This window comes from Geotrypetes seraphini, chromosome 14 (genome assembly GCF_902459505.1).
Source record: "Geotrypetes seraphini chromosome 14, aGeoSer1.1, whole genome shotgun sequence".
Lineage (NCBI taxonomy): Eukaryota > Metazoa > Chordata > Amphibia > Gymnophiona > Dermophiidae > Geotrypetes > Geotrypetes seraphini.
In genome coordinates this window covers 48,593,971-48,611,403 of record NC_047097.1, presented here as the reverse complement: position 1 = coordinate 48,611,403, position 17,433 = coordinate 48,593,971, and the positions used below count along the sequence as shown (strand labels likewise).

The 17,433-nt window shown below is 40.8% G+C and overlaps 1 protein-coding gene across 9 annotated transcripts in view; it reads left to right on the top strand.

Annotated features, from left to right (window-relative positions):
- Positions 1 to 17,433, top strand: part of TCF12 (transcription factor 12) — an 807,409-nt gene that overhangs the window by 216,756 nt on the left and 573,220 nt on the right. Inside the window, exon 1 of one of the 9 annotated variants that reach the window (XM_033920042.1) lies at positions 13,708 to 13,724. The exons of the other annotated variants lie outside the window; for them this stretch is intronic. The gene's annotated coding sequence lies outside the window, so the exon portion shown is untranslated. Of the gene's footprint in view, positions 1 to 13,707; positions 13,725 to 17,433 lie in introns of those variants that run through there. 9 annotated transcript variants of the gene reach the window in all.

Sequence of the window (17,433 nt, the reverse complement as noted above, 5' to 3'; positions counted from 1 at the left end):
ATGGGCGTTACATTAGCTATCTTCGAAAACTGGGCCTTGAACACTGCCAGCAGAGCCGCTTTACTCATGTTACCTGTCTCCTAAAGTCACTTCATTGGCTTCCCATCCATTTCCGAATACAATTCAAACTCCTACAAATGCACTCATTCAGCTGCCCCTCACTATCTCTCTTCACTTATCTCCCCCTAGGTTCTCCTCTGTGAGCTCCGCTCAGCTGATAAGTCCCTCCTATTTGTGCCCTTCTCTTCAACTGACAACTCTAGACTCCATCTCTTCTGCCTTGCTGTGCCCTATGCTTGGAACAAGCTGCCGGAATCCCTACAGCGGGCTCCGTCTCTGGCAGTGTTCAAGGCCCAGTTAAAAGCCCACATCTTTGAGACTGCTTTTGACTCCTAACTCCTCTTACCTTGGGCTCTGCATCCCCAACCCTATATGTCATGTCTGTCCAATTTAGAATGTAAGCTCTTGCGAGCAGGGACCGTCTATAAATGTCAAAACGTACAGCGCTGGGTACGCCTTTCAGCGCTATAGAAGTGATAAGTAGTAGTTGTACTTGTGACCTGGATTGACCACTTTTGGAAACATATACTGGGCTTGATTGACCTTCATTCTGCTCCTGTATATTGAGTCTTGTGTTTTTAGTTCATAGGCACCTATTCTGCCTTTATATAATTCTCCAGTTATCAAAAGCTTAATCAGTATTAATATGTCTACAGAGAAACTATATTTTGTTTAAATGACCTTTGATGTTTTTGAAATTCAGGCTAAAAGCAACCTATGGGCATTTATACACTGTTCTGTGACAAGAGGTACTTCTGTGACATTCCCAACAACTGAGGATTTTCAGGAAATTAGAGGCTTTGGCTGTTCAGCAATCTCTTATTACATGGAAACGTGTAAAAGAATTTTGAGAAATTCGGAAAGCATCAACTTGATTAAATCATCCCTTTGTTTCTAAATCTTGGTTTTGATTGTTTTTATTCCATTGGGCTATGGAGTTGGAGTCGGAAGCAATTTTGGATGGAGTCAGTATAAATGTAAAATGTCAGTAAAAATGTACCAATACTTTAGATCCATGACAAAATTTTTAAGCCTAATATCAGTTCTCTTTTTCCAGAGTCTAATAGGAATTCATCAACCTGAGGTGGCACACTCTGATTGGTCGACGGCTGGTATTTAAGACCATCACCTATATAGCAGGAACATAAGAACATAAGAATAGTCTTACTGAGTCAGACCAATGGTCCATCTAGTCCAGTATCCTGTCTTCACGGTAGCCAATCCAGATCACAAGTATCTGGAAACCTTCCAGGGCAAGCAGTGGCTTTTCCCATGCCAGTCTTAATAGCAGACTATGGACTTTTCCTCCAGAAAATTGTCCAAACCTTTCTTAAAACCAGCTATGTTAACTGCTCTTACCACAACCTCTGGCAGCATGTTTCAGAGCTTAACTATTCTCTGAATGAAAAAATACTTCCTCCTATTGGTTTTAAAGTTATTTTCCTGTAACTTCGAGTGTTCCCTAGTCTTTGTACTTTTTTGAAAGAGTAAGAAATCATAGTCAGAGTTGGGTTCGGTCAGTAGAAAAATAGAGCAATTGGAGTTGAAGGTTTGGGGTACAAAGTCCATAGCCCCGATATAAACACATCTGCAGATGTATTACAGGAGCTGAATGGTAAGAGAGGTTGTAAAAATGTATAAAGGTATGACAGTCCCTCTGTAGAGTGAAATTCCATATATCTCAAAATATGGTCTACCAGTAGGTTTGCATGTTTGGGCTGAACTTTGTTACACTTTGAAAATTAATGAGGTTTAGCAAATGGAAGAGGAGAGGGAAGATAGGAGCATTATCAATCAAAATTCCAGGTGGGTAGTAGAATTATAAATTGTACACTGTCAAGGGTAGATCATTATAGATTTAGATGTGGGAAGATGCTATAAGGAGGCTCAGGGCTGCCACTGTTGAATTCAATTCTCTGATATACACAAGGAGGGCATAGGCCTCATAACAGGAAATTAACAGGATTGTTTGTGCAATTACTGCAAGTTAAAATTGGTAATTACTCATGCAGCTGTTTTAAATAGCATATTGTGCTAGGTAATCCACCATCAAACACAATGTTTTCTTTGTTATATACCGGAACCATTTTGGTATTGACGTATGATACTAATGGACCCTATTGAAATCCATTTTACTCAGCTTTTATGTATAGACAATAGTGCATAGAATAGCTTGGCCTTCCTGTGTTGGAAATAGACTTTCCTTTTCCTTCCTTTACAGAAACCCCTATGTCTTATCATATTAGTTTTGCAATCATACCATCTCCTGGAGGGTGGGGTGGGAATTTGGTTTCTACTCATCTTATGTGCCCTGACCTCTTAATGACTGAATATGAAAATAATACTTATTCTGATACAGCACTGTACAATGGGTATAAGTATATCATGTGCCTGCCCCAGAGGACTTACAACCTAAGTAGATGGCAGAGGCAGTGGGGGAGAGTTATAGTTGATTTGGGGTTGTATAATTGCCCAAATTATTTGCTATAGGCTAACTGGCATGGTCTAGAGCAGGGGTGCCCACACTTTTTGGGCTTGCGAGCTACTTTTAAAATGACCAAGTCAAAATGATCTACCAACAATAAAATTTAAAAAAAACGCAATGCACACTGTACTCATAGAATTGTTAATTATCATTCCTATTCCGGGGTTTTTTCAAAGAGGTCAAAGCAGATGACTCTATGCACTGTCACCTCAGTAACAACCATACAAAAATAGACAAATCCCCACCCCCTCCCTTTTTACTAAACCACGATAGCAGTTTTTAGTGCAGGGAGCTGTGCTGAATGCCCAGCGCTGCTCTCGACGCTCATAGGCTCCCTGCGCTAAAAACCTCTATTGCGGTTTAGTAAAAGGGGACCATATTGTAAAATATAGAGAGCAACTATAAATTCAGACACATTTTGATCACTAAATTTAAAATAAAATCATTTTTCCTACCTTGTCTGGTGATTTCATGAGTCTCTGATTGCACTTTCTTCTTCTGACTGTGCATCCAATCTTTCTTCCCTTCTTTTAGCCTGTATGCTTCCTATCCTCCTGACCTCATTCCCCCCCAACGTTTTCTTCTTCTCTCCCTGCCCTCTCTTTCTTTCTCTCTTCACGCCCCCTTTCTTTTTTTTTTGTTTCTTTTCTTTCCTTCTGTCTCCCTGCCTGCCCTCTTTCTTCCTCCCTGCCCTCCCCCAAGCCACTGCCACTGCCATCAGATAACAGGCCCCCAAAGCCGCCCGCCGCCGGCCAAGCTCTCCTTGCTTCGGGCCCACCAGCATTCCTCTCCCCGACGTCAATTTTGCCGTCGGAGAGGAAGTTCCGCTGGCCAGAATAAATTCTCCAAGCCGTTTTTTGTTTTTTTTTTTAAATGTTGAGCAGCGGAGGCAGCAGCAGAATTCAGGAGCAGGCCAGTCAGGAGGGGAAAAAAGAGAAGGGAAGAAGGGAACCCGCTCTGCGATCAACTGGGGTCTCTTGAGCGAGTGACCTGTCGATCGCGATCGACGTGTTGGGCACTCCTGGTCTAAAGGATGATTTGTACCTGAGTGCTCCTTTCCTCTGTGTAACCCTGGTAGTAAATATATTACAGTTGACTGATAATATATATATATATAATATAAAAGAATAAATATATTAGTACGGCAAAGCAATAATCAAAACTTAGCAACAAGGCTTCATCTGGTTATTCACTAACAGCTGATTAACAGTTAAGGCTTATATTTACAATTGTGCCAAATGGCACCAGCAGTGAACCACTAGGTGCTGTTTATAGAATCCTGCCTAGCAGCCCCTAAGCATCCTGAAGGTAGGTACCGGTTTATTAGGCCAGGTTTTACCAGGCCTAATTTACCAGCACCTAACTCGGATGTCTTGCGATGCCTAAGTTAACCACGCCTACTTTTCAGGTAGGCATTACTAGACACTGTGAAATTGTACACCTAAATTTTAATTTTATTTTTAAAATTAATTGTTCAATTAACTTCAATGGTGTGGTCAATTGCCATGCCATTTAAGCTAATTGAAGCAATTTAGATTAGGAGCGGATTTTAGTAAGGAGTTGCTAGGTGGCCTCAATTAAAGGGCACCTAATGGCACCTAACTAAGATGCCATTTATAGAATCTGGCCTTTAGTGCCTAAGTGAAAACCAGCTATTTTGGGGGCATTCTGGGGCTGGAGCCAGCACTTGGCTGGTTAAATAGAGTAGCGGCATAGCCTAATGGTTAGTGGAATGGCCTAAGAACCTGAGTTCAGGGAAACTGAGTTCAGTTCTGTGACAGGGTGAAGTTCCCTGTCACTGACCAGCCAGTAGAGGAAGTCCGAGCAATGGAACTCCTTGAGAAAGCCTGCGAAATGGAGCTCATTTGCATAAGAGCTGCAAATGTTGATGGGAGCTGTCCACTCATCCTGAGTGGATTATGGTGCTGAAAAGGACAGTTCCCAGGCTGAAGCTCAGAATGCAGGAGCTCCTTAGTGACTTGGGCGACCCTTGAGAGGAGATATGCTTGTCTCTGACCTAATCCTTGGTAAGCCTGGAACTGGCCTGCCCAGTAGAACAGTATCTCTCCTCTCTCATCTCTTCCTACACTATCCCTGGACACTGCACTTATCGGGTAAGTCTCTCTTATCTGTACGTTTCTCCTCTGTGGCCAACTCCAGACTCCATCCTTTTTACTTTGCTGTACCGTATGGCTGGAACAAACTGCCTGACTCAGTATATCAAGCTCTGTCTCTGTCAGTATTCAAATCAAAACTCAAAGCCTACTTCTTTGAAACTGCTTTCAATTCCAAGCTCCAACCCACCTGCTAAGCACCAATATCTGTCTTATCATTCCCTCTGTAAGTCCCCCACCTGAGCACTGTGTATAGATGCACCTTTTTGTCCAGTTTGTCTGTCTTGACTAGATTGTAAGCTCTTCTGTGTTTTGATATACAGCACTGCATATGTCTAGTAGCGCTATAAGTAGTAGTAGTATATGGACCTTTCTGTTTAAATGTGAATTCTCATGTGAGACATAGCATTTCAAAGTGCAGTGATAGATTTATGTGAAGGGGATCTCAGATGTAAATGTAATCAATAGCATCTTGTTTTCCAATGTATCTTTGCAATTGCTTTCACTCGGATCTTATCTAAAAGGAATATCATTACTCCACAAACAAAATTGAATAAAAAAGCTATATAAAATAGAAACTCATACTTCTGTACCTACCATAACCATTTAAATCAGATTTCTCTTCCCAAATCATCTATTTGATCAACATACAGCAGATGGTAGACACATACTCTATATTATTTTTCTGTTTGCAGGGGTGTTGAGGTTTGGTTCTTTCAAAATAAGTTTTAAATAGTTTGTAGTCTTTTACTATCAGAGCAAAAATTTTAAATTCAAATAGCTCTGAAATTCAGTATCATATATTTTTATCAGTTGAATGTACTTGGACTTTCTGATCATCGGGAATGTAATTCATAAAATAAGGAGTTCACATTTGTCTTTTATTTATTTATTCAATTTTCTATACTGTTCTCCCAGGGGAGCTCAGAATGGTTTACATGAATTTATTCAGATACTCAAGCATAATTCCCTGTCTGTCCAGGTGGGCTCATAATCTAGCTAATGTACCTGGGGCAATGGGGGAGCAGGTACTTGTTCAGGTTCATAAGCAGCAGCGTGAGCCTTTACCCAAAACCTCAGGGTGCCGAGGCTGCGGCTTCAACCATGGTGCTGCATTCTCTGACATAATATGGTAAAAGATGGCATGGCAAACAGAGATAAAGATAGCAAAATACAGCTAACGGACCATGGTAAAATATAATATGATAAAACATGATATGGTGAGACAGAGCATGACGAGTATAGTTCGGCAAAACATAGCACATAGTATTACAAAGCATGGTTAATATAGTATGACATGACTTGGAGTTCACATTTATCTTTTATGTTTATTCTTGCACTTATTTGGAAAACTTGCAATGTTATGGAATGTAAAAAAATAGTTGGGTTTTTTTTGTTCTGTGTACTTGGGGATTTTGTGTTTATGATATTGCATTTGGCAGCTTATGGGACCCTTTTGGGCTTGAAATGACAAATATATCACTGCACTTCCAGAGAGTAAAATACCTTCAATATATGAAGAGAGAACTTCTGGGGATAGTGTTCATTAATACACTAGACCTGTGGTTCTTAAATCTGTCCTTTCCTATACTAATGAATATGCATGAGGCAAATTTGCATATAATAGAGGTAGCAGACATGCAAATCTGCCTCATGCATATTCATTAGGGATATCTTGAAAACCAGTCTGGCTAGGGATCCAGGACAGATTTAAGAACCACTGCACTAGACTTCTTTTAGGAAGACAGCTTTCTTCATGACAAAAAACAAACAAACAAACTTTGGGACTTTAAAGAATGTTCTTATGAGAAAAATGTTCATATGAATGGTATCTTGTTTCTTTGTTGACAAGCAGGATGAATCAGCCACAAAAGTGGATAGTCATCTGGCACCACTGGGATGGAGTAGTTCTCTCAAAACTCAGAAACAATTAGAAAATGTTTTTGAAGATGAGTGTGCCTTCTTGCATCCCACGTCCCTATCTTTTCTGCTTTGCTCAACGGACATGTTTCACTAGCACTCTCATCCCTGCACATTAATAGTTAATTTTCTTTCTTTTTCTTTTACCATTACCTGTGGGGTTTCCTTTATAAAATGCCTCTTTTTTCTATTTCAAAGAAATATTAGAAAGAAATTATATATAAGAAATCAATACTATGCACTTGCCTTGGGTTAATCTCTTCATAAAAGTGGTTAATAAAGCCCATTAAATATAAATAAGAATGTGCAGGGGCAAAATGACCCCTGAAAACTTAACAGAATGGCATCGGGTAAAATCTGGGGAAAAATACATAGTGCTCTAAAGTGGGCAAGGTCTGACCAGGGTCCGCCCCCAAAGAAGCCTAATACATTTCTGTGAGAGAGAAAGTTCCAGCAGCTGCAGCATAGCAACATTTTAAACATAGCAGCTAAGGGCTAATTATTCCTTTCAAATGGTCCCTTCCCCTTTCCTGGTCACAAATGCACTCAGAGCGAGCACAGATACATAACCCTATACACAAACATGCATCTACCGAGACACATTGATCCACTCACAGAAATACCTAGGTAGACACTCACATATCTATGTACATCTACGTGTATTTATTTATTATAAATGTAAACACTTTTATAGATTGCCTTTTCTACAGATTGAACTGAAACTTGGGGGTCCTTTTATCAAGCCGCGCTAGTGGGGTTAGTTAGCACGTCAGACATTTCATCACGTGCTAACCCTCGCGGCCAGCTAAACAACTAACGCTTGCTCAATGCAGGCGGTTTAACACGTGTTAAACCCCTACCGCAGCTTGATAAAAGGATTCCTTGGTGATCCTGGAAGATGTAAGAAGCCAAATCAACAAACTAAAAGGCAGTAATTCACCTGGACCAGATGGTATACATCCCAGAAGGCTGAAAAAACTAAAAATCAAAGTGCAAATTTCCCATTACAAATCTTCAACCTATCGTTAAAATCATCCATGTGTGTCAATCTCTGTGGTTAAACTCCAAGATTCAAATTGGCGAGTCTAAGATCCTCTGGAAGCATTGGCTGCGGACAGGCATATGTACATTAGATGATGTTCTACCAAATGGGAAAATGCTTGATTTTTCACGACTGCAACAATTATTTGATATCTCCAAGTCTCAAGCATATAAGTGGTTGCAGTTGAAGCAGGCCATTTGGAAGGGGTTCCTGAGTGGCGTAATTTAAAAAATCAGTATAGCTTGGCCGGGCTTGTGCTTCCAGACAGATTTCTTAGGGCATCATGCCGCCAAGTGGTATAAATTAATATCTGAAATCTTGAACAAGAAACCAAAAACTAGTCTAAAAGACATTTGAAGCACTGAGATTAAGCAGCAGATTTCTGCTTCTCAATGGCCACATATTTGGACTTGGAGGATGAGATGTACAGCGTCAGCATCTATGAGACAAACATGTTTTTTTTTTTTGTTACATAGAAGTTTCTGAACCCCTGTTCGTTTGCAGAAATTAGATAGTTCTAAATCTAATAGATGCTGGCACTGTGTCATCTTGAAATAGGGACACTGCATCATCTGTTGTTCTATTGTCCTTTGGAGGTTAATATGGGGACAGATTAATACCATACTTGAGTCTTCGATTCCATTGATATATGATGTAGTCATATGTGGGATGACATTGCATTGGACAGATATAAATGCCGGCTTTTCCTTATTATGACCGGGATAGCCATGCAAATGGTTACCAGCAATTGGAAAATTGGAATCGCTTTAGTTTTACTTTTTGGTGGGCAAATTTATGCTTATGTTATAAGTATGAGAAGATGAACGCTGACATGCTGGGGCATAATAAAATTTTTAAACTGGTTTGGGGTCCAGTAATGTCTTTGGCTTCTTTATAGTTGTTTTTTAATCTTTATTTTCTGTTGTTTTAGCACACATCCAGGGGAGGGTGAGGGGGAGAGGGAGTATTTCTTTTGTTTGTTTTTTTTCCCTGATTGAAAAAGCTGGAAGAAAAAAGGGGTTTTATAATTTCTGTATGGTTACTGATTGATTATAAGTGCTTATTAATATATGTATGTATAGTGTTTTGCACTTTTTGTTAGCTTTGAAAACTTAATAAAGATTAAAAAAAAAAAATCATCCATGGTACATGAAGATAGGAAAATGGCCAGTATAACACCAATTTTTTTAAAAAAATGTTCCGGGGAGATACAGGACTCTATAGACCAGTGGTTCTTAACCTGGGTTCGACCGAACCCCAGGGGTTCGGTGAGTCAGTCTCGCCGGTTCGGCGGAGGTCAAAACACACCTCCGACTCATATAGCGCTTCAGTCACGTTCAATCAGCTATCAGTTATTCAGTGATTTTGATCAAGACTGATCGTGTACTCGGTTTCTTGATCTATCAATCTGTAACTAACGCCTTATATACATTAATCAATTCCTGATCAAAATTTGTGATTTAACTAATAGATGATTGAACGTGACCGAAGCGCTTATGATTTGTGATGATACGCCCCGCTTGTCCATAATTGGCTGCAGGTGATCACGCAACATCGCTTGGCCTATCTGTGCTGCAGGGGATTTGATGCGCACAGTAGTCGAATTGTAACTGTTGTGATGGTACATCGTGTGATACCTATCTTAATATTTTAATCCCTTACTAACTATGTCGAGCAAAATACGAAAGTGGTCGGACGAATATGTACAATATGGATTCACATGTATAACGGAACGTGATGGGAGTCAGCGTCCTAATTGCATGATTTGCAATGCCAAGTTGAGTAATTCTAGTCTAGCTCCGGCAAAACTAAGGGAACACTTCCTTAAGCTGCATGGAGATGGAAAATACAAGAACACAACGCTCGCTGAATTCAAGGTGAAGAGAGCAAGATTCGATGAAAAGGCTACTCTGCCTGTTCTCGGCTTTGTACCCATCAACAAACCGATCCTCACAGCATCGTACGAAGTTGCTTACCTGATCGCAAAGCAGGGCAAACCACACACCATTGGTGAAACACTCATAAAACCAGTTGTGTTGAAGATGGCGAATATCATGCTGGGAAAAGCGGCTGAAGTTCAGTTATCTGAAATTCCTCTTTCAAATGACATCATCAGCAACAGAATAGAAGACATGAGCAAAGACATCTTGGCTCAAGTAGTTGCAGATCTGATTTCAAGCCTGGCAAAATTCAGCCTTCAACTCGACGAGACCACAGACGTTTCCAATCTAAGCCAGCTTGCAATATTCGTGTGCTATGTGAAAGACGACGTGATAAAGGAAGATTTTTTATTTTGTAAGCCTCTTACAACAACTAAGGCAACTGATGTGAAGAAACTCGTGGATGACTTCTTCAAAGACAACAATCTTTCGTGGGATATGGTTTCTACAGTTTATTTGGACGGAGCTCCAGCCATGCTCGAAAGAAAGTCCAGTTTTGGTGCGCTAGTGAATGCCGATGCACCACACATCATTGTTACACATTGCATTCTGCACAGGCATGCGTTGGCAACAAAAACCTTGCCTCCAAAACTGGCAGAAGTTTTAAAAATTGTTGTGGAATGCGTGAACTATGTGCGAAATAATGCTCTGAAGCACCGCATCTTCAAGGAGCTGTGTAAAGAAATGGGATCTGAATTCGAGGTACTTCTGTACCATTTTAACGTTCGGTGGTTATCCCGGGGACAAGTGCTGAATTGTGTTTTTTTGCCAGGTGTGTGTAATTAGCTCTGTTTTTGCAAAAGCAGCAACATTGTCATGCAGATTGCTTCAAAAATTCTGAGTTCATTCTCATTTTAGCGTACATGGCTGATATCTTTGCAGCTCTCAATCATCTCAATAAGCAGATGCAGGGTGGTGGAGTCAACATCATCGAAGCGGAAGAAAACCTGAAAGCGTTTCAAAAAAAGCTACCATTATGGAAACGACGAACAGAAAACGATAACTTCGCAAACTTTCCCCTGCTAGACAACTGTGTAAGTAAGATCGAAGATGTATCTGGAATCGGAGACATTTCTGTACCCGTGGAACTGAAGCAAATTATTGCCACGCACTTAGATGAGCTTGCAAAGTCTCTCGACGGATACTTCCCTACAAGAGAGTCATATCCAGCATGGGTGAGACAGCCGTTCACGTTTAGTGTTGAGACAACAGATGTCAATGATGAATACCTCGATGAAATCATTGAAATTCAGCAGAGCTGGGTTCAACAGCAACTTTTCAGAACAACAACGCTCTCAACGTTTTGGTGTCAACAATTGGTAACGTACCCTGTTATTGCTAAGAAAGCTCTGGAAATTTTCATACCGTTTGTTACAACATATCTTTGCGAGCAATCCTTTTCGAGGATGCTGGACATAAAAACGAAGAAAAGGAACAGACTTTGTTGCGAAAATGACATGGGAGTGGCACTTGCCAAGGTAAAGCCGTGCATTTCTGAACTGGTCTCTGAGAGGCAACAGCAGAAGTCACATTGATTTGCAGTAAATTTCATTATTATGTTATTATTATTCGAAATATAGGAGAACTTTTTTGTTTTCAAAATTGATATTATTTTTTCCCTCACTGTATACCTATGTTTTGAATTTGTAAAAATCATATTTTATTTTTCCAATAAAGAAGGGTTCGGTGAACACGCATATGAAACTGGTGGGGTTCAGTACCTCCAACAAGGTTAAGAACCACTGCTATAGACTGTTGATTCTGACATCTGTGCTGGACCAAATGATAGAAACTATTAGAATAGAAGAACATAAGAGTTGCCACACTGGGACAGACTAAAGAACCATCAAGCCTAATATCCTGTTTTCAGCAGTGTAACTAAAGTGCACGGGACAAAACTGCGCTGACAATCGAGCGCAGGACTTATGGCGTGCCGCCTTCAAACAGTCACTGTTAGCGCTCCGAGGGGGGGGAGGAACCCCCCAGTAAGCTTACAAGTATTGGCGCTTCCGTTGTGGGGGTGTGTGTGGGGTGGGAGGGGAGAGGGGAACTGGAAACTGCCATTTTGCTTAGTTTTTTGGGTATTCAGCAGTTTTCAGTGTAGTGGGTTTTTCCCCCACCCACCATCGGGAACACCAACACTCGTCAGTTTAGTGGGAGGTACCCTCCCCACACCCCCCTTCAGAGCACTAATAGCAACTGTTTGAAGGCGGCGCGCATAAGTCCTATGCGGGATTGTCGGCGCGGTTTTGTCCTGCATGTTTTTGATGTGTCACCGGCTAATCAGGTCACAACTACCTGACAAAATCCCAAAAGAGTAAAAAAAACAAACAGTGATCCCAGCACAGACCCCTGAGGAACCCAAAAGCTACCCTTTTCTACTGAGAATACTAACTATTTATCCCTACTCTGTTTTCTATCTTTTAACCAGTTCTTAATTCACAATAGGACAGTACCTCCTATTCTATGACTTTCTAATTTCCTCAAGAGTTTTTAATGAGGTACTTTGTCAAATGCCTTTTGAAATTCAGCGAGGATATATTAGGAAATTTCAAGATGTGTGGGAGCCATTAACAAAATTTTGTAATGATTAGTTGTTACTTTTCCCTTAATTGTTAAAAGTTCATTTTTCAGGGAGGGGGGGATTTTAAGTATAACATCTTATATAAAGTAATTTAATTACTTATTATGAAGGGGTGGGAAGGGAGGGAGATAAGTTTTTATGATTGGTATTATTGCTGAATATTAAGTGATATTCTCAATGTGCAAATGTGTTTAAGTATTATCATACTTATTGTACGTATAAAAATGAATAAAGATTTACAAAAAAAAAAAAGAAATTCAGATACTCAGTATCAACTAGTCCACCTTTATCCACATGTTTATTTGTATGTTTATTAGGGCTGACTCTGATCCACCCTCCGCCTTCTTCCCACCTCCCGGATCTCTCCACAACATTAATATAGACATACTAGAATAATAATAATAATAATAATAACAGTTTATATACCGCAGGACCGTGAAGTTCTATGCAGTTTACAATGATTAAAAGGTATTACAGATTGAGTGGAATACACAAAGTTCAGAGTTAGTGAATAGCAATTCTAAAGATCATTTGTTGAGGACTAAGATTGTATAGGTCAGTTACCTAAGTACTTCAGGAACAGATGTGTTTTTAGGCATTTCCTGAATTCCCTATAAGTAGTAGGCATGAGCAGTTGTTCCAGATCTTTACCCCATAATGATGCTTGATGTGAGAAAAGATGTTGGTGATGACTTTTAAATTTACAACCTCTAACCGGTGGAGAAACAAAGTTCGGATGTGAGCTTCTCCTATATCTGTTGGTTGTGAAAGAGAAAAGGTCTGTGTTATATTTAGGGGCTAAGCCGTAAAGTACCTTGAAGCAAAAACAACCAAACTTGAATTTCACACGTGCCTCCATCGGCAGCCAGTATAGAAGTCGATAGGATGGTGTTACATGATCAAACTTGTTAACAAAACAGTAATACAGGTACTTGTAATACAGGGACTTACGACCACATCCAGTTCAGGCAACCAATTGTAACTTTATGAGACTGTCAAATCTTGTTGCAGTCTTGCGAGGTTGCTGTGGGAACTTACAGAAGCCATTTTTTTCAGTGAGACTGCATGGACAGGAGTGTGAGAGGATCACTCCTGCCCGGATTCACGCTTCTGAGCCACCAGAGTCTAAGGTAGGCCCAGGGGGAAGCCTCTGCTGGTTCCAGAGGGAGGGAGAGTGGCTGCTGCAGTTGGGTCTGGTCGTAAGTTCGAATAGTTATTAGTTGGGTAGGTCGTAAGTTGGTGACTACCGATACAAGAATAAGCATAGAAAAAATTGCTTCTTAAAGCTAGAATGATATCACATTAGTCTAAGTAGATCAACACAGGTCTTCCCAATGAAAGTAACATGTTTAACAGTGTAAAACCTGTTCAAAGAAGAATTGATATACCACCATTACAAGCTTAATGATCATAGCAGATTTGAGGTGGATACTGGATATGATACATTTGAATCTGAGCAAGGCTTTTTGATTGTGTCCCATGTAGGAGGCTCATTAATAAACCATGATGATCCAAGATGGTGGACTGACATAGAAATTAGATGAAGAATAACTCATGGGAAGATTCTCAAATGTTCACGGTAAAATCCGATGGTCCGCTATTGCGGCTGCTATTGTAAAGATTCCATTCTTAAAAAACTACTCATGCAAATGAGGTTGGCGGAGGGTCACTAAATTTGCTTGTGCCGATTGCTGGAGATAGCAGTCGGCACATACACAACATAAATGCACAAATTTTTTAAAATAAGACCCCAAATCTACGATCGGCAAGAGGGATGCCTACTCCCTTCAACCTCTGACATCAAGCAACCCCCTCCCCCAAGCAGCGGGAGGGATGCCCACTCTCGCCATTGCTGTCAAGCACCCCCACCTAGCAGCAGGATGCTCACTCCCTACCGCCACCCCCCCAGCAGCGGGAGGGATGCCCACTCCCTCCCACTGCCACCATTGGCACATCCCCAATGACCCCTCTCATGCCTCTGCCCCCCCCTTACCTTGTTTAGATAGGCAAGCAAGAGAAATTCCTCCTACCTCCGGCCAACAGGCTTAAAATGATGGGCCTTCCCCTCCACCAGTGCATCCTGGTATGTGCCAAAGAGGAGCTTAAGCCTCTGATTGTCCCAGATTGCTTGAGGCCCCTCCCATAAGGGAATCTGGACCAATCAGAGCCTTGGGTACCCTTCTGTATGTGGGAATCATGTTAATTTGGCCAGCTGAATGGTATTTGGGTTGGCAGTGTAGCCCCTTACTGAGAAATAATCTTTGGAGTTACCCAGGGAGGGAAAGGTGGGAGTCTTTGGGGTAGGGAGGGAGAGAGAGAATGGTTGTAGGGGAGATCCGGTGCTGAAAATATGTGGACTTTTAGGTATATCTTGTAAGGCAGCATCACAACCTGTGGAGCTGACTGTAGTATATGCAATGAGTGTAGTTTAGGGGGTATGAGGGGCCATCAGTTTCAGGGGCCAAGGATATAGTGAGTACCTGCTCTCATTGTACTGTTTTTCATCCCTTTCCCTAGTTGATTGTGTGATGTAGTGGTTTGGACTGAGGTGTTGTAGTGCCAAGGTTTGGGGGGGTTTGTAGTTGTACTCACTGTTGGTGTTTGTGGTGACTGTTTTTTGTGGTGGTGGTGGTTTTTTGTTTTTGTTTTTTGGGGGGGCTCTCCAGCTGCAGCATTGAACAATATATGTGTGTATAGAAGAATGTATCCTTTAGAACTGATGGATGCCTTCCCCCCTGCCCCAAACCTTCCCATGTCATCCCATTGGTTGAGGTCCTTGGGAGTAGCAGGTACAGAGAAGAGGCAAGCACATCACATCTATGACTAATGGGGGACCAGGGAGGTTGTAGGGTTTACTGTGTGGAGGATACTTATGTTGAACTCTGAGGCACCATCTCATGCACCAGATGAGGGATGGGTTTTCCCGGCGCACCTATCTATAGCAGTGCCTGAGGGATTCCAGGTCCCAGTGGATGCTGAAGCACCTGCAAGACACAAGAAGGTCAGGTGATGGGCCTTCTTGGATTCACATACATGATTGTTACTTGTAACATGTTGTACAATATTCCACATATGGTCTTACACTAATAATACCAAAAAATAAATAGATCTATCCCCAAAATAAAAACAATTCAGTAAATAATAATTGTAATAATAATACTAATAATGAGAGGCTGCTTGATGAGACGGTTTGTGGGGGCTGACATCATTGGGTCCCCTCATATTAGGAGGCCAATGGTGTTATGTGGGCCCCCTGAGGCCCTTGGAATTACAGTCTGCCTGTGTCTAGGGCTTAGATAGTGGAGGCCACTGGATGACATTCACCTCTGGAAGGTGCTCTGGATAAATCTCCAGACCCTCAAGGAGACACTGCAGGGGGGCCTCTGTTGATGAAACTCAAAGAGGTGTTTCCTATAATGGTGACACAGCTTCACAAGAGCCTCTGTCTCACATGGGGAGTAATTGGGCTCCCTCCTTTCTCCCATCACACACCCATTTTCACTGTACATATCGCACTTTCTCTGTCATTTTCTCATTCCCTCTGTCTCTCTCACAGACTCTTTTTGCACTAACTCCTCTCACTACACAACTAACTCCTAACTACACTCACAAAGAAACATCATTCCACGTGCAGGGCTAAATATACATGTGTAGGACATCATCAGAGACATTTTAAAGGGGCTCCTAGTTGTGGACGTCTTGCAAGCTGTGTAATTGAAACATGAGATGACTAACTCAGACATTTTAGGGATTGTATAATTGATACTCTTGGATGATCAGGATAATGAGTTTTATACAGCGATTTTGTAAACATCTGCTTAGTTCATTTTCAAATTGTTCTATCTTCCTGGACATTTTTTTGATTATAACTCAGTATTTTGGATGTCCAACTCTGGATGTTTTGAGTTTGATTTGCATGTCTTATTGGAAGTGCCCTTCTTTGCTTTCTTTGTGTATTCTATGGGTTCCTCACACCTAATTAATTTAAGCTAACTTTCCTATTTCTAACATTGATGTTTAGTAGGCAGGCATAACTTTTTTTTTCTTTTAAGATGCAGTTTAGGGATGTTGCTACCAAATGAATTTAATTTAAAATGTTAATAAAGCTTTTTGTGAGTTTAAATAATAACCTATAACAGTTTTCTTTTCCATACTCTTGTAGTGGATGAATGTTTTGTTTCGGAACCTTCTCGATCAGTTATTAGTTTTAATTATATAGGAATGAAATGTAGCACACAATGCCCCTTCTCCCATTTCAGCTCTTAATACATTGCCTTCTGGATCTGTCTGAAGCTAAATTTAATAATACTTTATTTTAAGATGGCTATCTTGCGTGTAAAATTGTTCCCAGATTCTATCTGGATTGTTGAGACAGGGAGACGACAACAGGCCTTTTCATCACTCTGGTCATTGTTGGTAGAAAAGCCAACTGTGCCAAAAGATTGATTTTGAGTTTTTCAGTGCCAGACACGACCACTTGCTCAACTCTGGAATCAATTACAATAAAACTTTTATAATTTGTCATCTGTTTGTAATAATTTTTCATGCTTTCAGAGAGTACAGTGTAGATGCTACTGTAATAATTGTATTCAGTGTTGAAAAATGGATATTTCACTTAGCACAAATGCAGTTTTATTCTCAGAAAATTTTGTAATTTGAATCATTTCAGTCTGAGACATTTTAATTCATAAGTAGCACCTTATAGATGTTTTGCCAGAAGTATAGTAAGTAGCACTTGTTATTGTCAGAAAGGAAAAGGGGATAATTTAGCCAGTCTTGGGTTGGTTCTATGTTTAATCGTGCAGCATCTGTAGGAAGTATAAGTACATTTTTAGCGTTGGATTATTTGAGTGGGAAGAATAACATGTTTCTTCCAGCACTGTTGTGTTACCTGGATTTCCTGTTCAGATACCACCATGTGATCTTGAGGAAGCCACTGAAACCCCCAGTGGTCAAATTAATTTGCTGACATGTTAGGTCATGGGCAGTGAGTGACATGACAAAGGCGCTGGGTAAGTGGGGCAGCTTCCAGGGGGTGCAGAACTTCTTTAAAATGCAAGATTTGCCTGTAACTCAGATTTCCTGATTACTGTGGCCTACTACTTAGCCTGTGAGGGGAAATGGTGGAAACAGAATAAGAGGAGGAGAATGTGGATAGGTTGCAGGTGAGTAGAGCAGCAGGCACAACTACAAGTAAATCTAGCAATTCTGGGATCTGGCATAATAAGCCTTTTGTTTGCAACCAGATAGGGATTTTTTACCCTTGTTTTATACTTCTCAGTCACAGG